Genomic DNA, 3,612 nt, shown 5'->3' on the forward strand with positions numbered 1-3,612 from the left:
GCGACCGGTGCGACTCCAGCGTCCTCCCGTCCCCATCGCCATCCTGCAGCTCCATGCCATCAACGTCGTCGCAGTCGTGGTGCTCCCTCGCTGCCACCGCGGAAGTCGTCGAGTGCACCACCACCAACAGCGCCCCGCCACGCACACAGGCAGCATTCCTCACCATGCCGCGGCCTGCCATGTGCGGGCAGGCAAACCCGACAGCATGGGCCATCAGGTGCGCGGCGATGCGGGTGGCGAGGCGTCCGTGAAATAAGGCGGCCGGGCAATGTTCATGGCGCCAGCGACGGGACGGCCATCCTCCAGCGTGGCGCACGGCAGTGCCCACACACCACCCGGCGCAGCAGCCACGTACTGCACTGTGTCAGAATTGGCAGCACCAGCGGAACAATGCTCAGCAGGCACAGTGAACCGACTGCAAACACTGCCCGTGGCGAGTGACGGCACAACCAACGAACCCTCCAGTGGCTGCACGAGCAGACGATCCGCATGCGGTTTGACAGCAGCAGGGACAACCTCCTCGGCAACAGCGTTCCCGTGCGCAGACGACAGAGCACCATTCATGCAGCCAAACGCGCCGTCCAATGCATTCGCTGTGCAACACCAGGAGAAGCCGCAGTGCCTCCTGCTGCCACACGGGTCCGTTGTTGGCGCCTTGATGCGGACGGGCACCCATCGGTCCCTACAAACGACGCTGCACACTTGCAACGCATCCTGCGCTCCGAGAGGCACGTCTCCCACCACACCCGGGGAAGCCCACACGCCGCCGGCACGCACCGCATCGTCAAGGAAACAGGGATACGTCAGGATGACAGCAGGACACCCGCCGGCAATTCACATCGCAGGCATCATCACAAGCAGCAGCAGCAGCAGCACTGCAGGCCGCGGGGCGACGTGGATCAACCGACGCATGGCGCATGTGGAAGAAAAAACGTAATGGCCTGACGAGGATGCAAGAGGCTGACGCCTCTACAAAAAGAAAGAAACGGTATGAGAACACAAAGAGGAGATTTAAACGCCCGCAGTCAATGCAAGCCACTGATAAAAGGGTTGAATGAGTGCACTCAACCACAACACGAGCAGAGACTCAAAGAAGAAAACAAAACCAAAAAACAAGAAGCCGAAGCGTGGGACGACCGAAGCACACACACTCTCATTGCTCCCGTAAAGCAAAACACACACAAAAGGGAGAGAGAGAGGTCGCCCACTCAATGCAATAGAAAATAATTTAAAAAACTGTTACGGTGCTCCGCCCATGCAGCCAAGCAAGACGGCAGCGGTGCGTGTGGCTCAAAAGAGAGTACCAACGGGCCTGCATGGGTGTGCATTCATAAATACGCGAACAAATCATGTGTGTGCTTATTAGGCTGAGGTGAGGGCGAGAGTCCATGCAAGGGGACACACACAGAGAGAGAGAAGGACGAGTGTGTGTGCGGGCGGTGCACGGCTCTCTCACACTCACTCTCACGCGGCCACCACCGCAGCAGCAGCCGCACACGCAAGAAGAAAAAGAAAAAGAGGTGAGGTGGTGTGGGAGAACGCGGTGCTGCCGTCACTCTCGTCAGGCGTCCTCGTAGCACTTGTTTGAGCGGCGGTGGCTGTTGCTGTTGCTGTTGGTGGTGATGATAGTGGTGTTGGTGTTTCTGTTCCTCCCTCTCCAGGCTTGTTTAATTCTGGTGTACCTTCGCCTGCGGTTCCTTCCGATTGACCCAAACCACTTTCCTCCGAACCGTGAGCCTGTCTCCCAGAGGAACCACCGGCATTCGGTTGGCCACTCCCAGTCCCGCTCTGAGCGGTATTCTTCTGTAAGGCAGCTTCTTTGAGTTTACTTGCATTAATTTTCTATTCGCAAAAAGTACGTTGAGGGAAAGGCTTTACAGAATACACCGTATGCGCCGTAATAATGTTCATTCAACGATTCGCCGTCGCTGCCAAAATCCCACGCGTAGCCACCGCCGGCACCGCACCACAGCACGCAGAGGGCACACACCAGCAGCACACGGCCAGTCATCATCATCGCCATCATTCCTGTCACTTGCGTGCAGCTTTAAGCACAAAATAACAACACGTCAACGCAGAGCGGAAGCAAAGAGAGACAAGTCACACAGCCACGCACCGTCCCATCCAGCAATGAGAGTCATGCACAAAAACAATTGGGTGAGCGCCGCTCAAAAACAATCAAACCAGAAAAAAAAAAAAAGAAGTGCTCCTCGCCCGTGCACCGTCCCTCACACTCCCACAGTTACTATTACCGTTATTCTCTCTCCGCAGTCCCTCACCAGCACGCCGCGCTCACCTCAACACACGCCCCTCCAGCACAGGCCTCAGGATCGTCGGGCCCTCCCAGCACAGGCAGTCCGTCATGCACTCCCGCTGCGCCGCGACGTCAGCGACCTCCTCCCAGTCAAACAGCTCCGTGTCCTCCACATCCTCACAATCGCCGGCATGACACCGCCACACAACACCCACAGCGCCACAACGTCGTGCCGCCTCTCCTCCCCAATCATGGGTGCAACACCGAACGCGTACCTGCGCACGTGCTCCATGCGCTGGAACCACCCGCGGATCAGGTCGGCCGTCATGAACTGCATCTTGTTGTCCTCCTTGTGCTTGGGGAAGACCCTCCCATCCTCTCGATCCACGGCCTGGGTGCTGCGAGAGGCTGCCGAGAGGTGCCACTTTTGTAAAAGATCCAAATTTGCGGAAACAACGGCCACTCACACTCCGTCACACCTCCGCTCCCTCCAATCGCCCACGCACAAGGGCGGTGTCATGGGAAAGAGAAGCCCGCCGCACAACGCATGCACGAGGGCACAAACAAAAGCAACGCCATCCATGTCGCACCGCAAGATAGAGCCATGCGCTCAGCACACACATGGCCGCAACGAAAGAGACGGGCGGATCCAAGTCCACGCTGCAGTCCTTTACTTCCCCCCGCACCCACGGATTGGCAGAACGACTCACAGTGACGCACGGCGCACACCATCCGCTCTCCTCCGAGCGCACTCAGCAGACCGGCGCCCAGTCACCCTCGTGCCATCGCAATGGGGAGCACAAACAATCGTCGTCGCGGACCATCGGCGCCACCAGCGGGAAGGAAGAAGTGGGGGCATGTCAACAGCACAGCCAGCAGAGAGACACTCAACGGGACACGGAGACACACAGTGACGGTGGATACGGTAACAATGGAAGCACGCTGCAGTGAGTTACCAAAGAAAAGGAAAAAGTGAGAGTCCGGCATGATCCTCAAAAGAAACAATTAAGGAAAATTAATTCGGCAGAACTTTTATTTCATGTGCCATGCAACGCAATAGAAACGACCGTGGGTTTCTGTATATACATATTGCCTGCGCAACAAAAAAAAATTAAAGAAAAAAGATCGTACCGTTCCACCAGCCCACACAACATCCCTCACATTTCATTGCAGCATCCGGCCTGTCCCTCCGCTCCTCCTTTCGTGCAGTCCGTGGGACGCACAGCAATGAGGCCGGCACCGTGTGTGGGCAAAAAAAAAAAGCAAACAAGAGGGGAAACAAATCACTCATCACGGTATTTATTAACCGAACACTGCGCAAAGAAAAAAACAACAGTACTGATTATAACAGATAGACT

General features: G+C 56.6%; 3 pseudogenes, besides 2 other annotated features; all 3 read right to left on the minus strand.

The window, feature by feature from the left end:
• Window positions 1-873, minus strand: Tc00.1047053508117.10 (annotated as a pseudogene; the record flags this gene model as incomplete).
• Window positions 1-3,612: a sequence feature (areas merged during assembly that could not be assigned to a particular haplotype. This can correspond to areas where the two haplotypes were merged or to regions with more than two copies in the genome that were merged during assembly.).
• Tc00.1047053508117.20 lies at window positions 1,463-2,023 on the minus strand (annotated as a pseudogene).
• Window positions 1,589-1,640: a microsatellite.
• Tc00.1047053508117.30 lies at window positions 2,293-2,622 on the minus strand (annotated as a pseudogene).

Source organism: Trypanosoma cruzi, genomic scaffold, assembly GCF_000209065.1.
Source record: "Trypanosoma cruzi strain CL Brener 1047053516669 genomic scaffold, whole genome shotgun sequence".
Classification (NCBI taxonomy): domain Eukaryota; phylum Euglenozoa; class Kinetoplastea; order Trypanosomatida; family Trypanosomatidae; genus Trypanosoma; species Trypanosoma cruzi.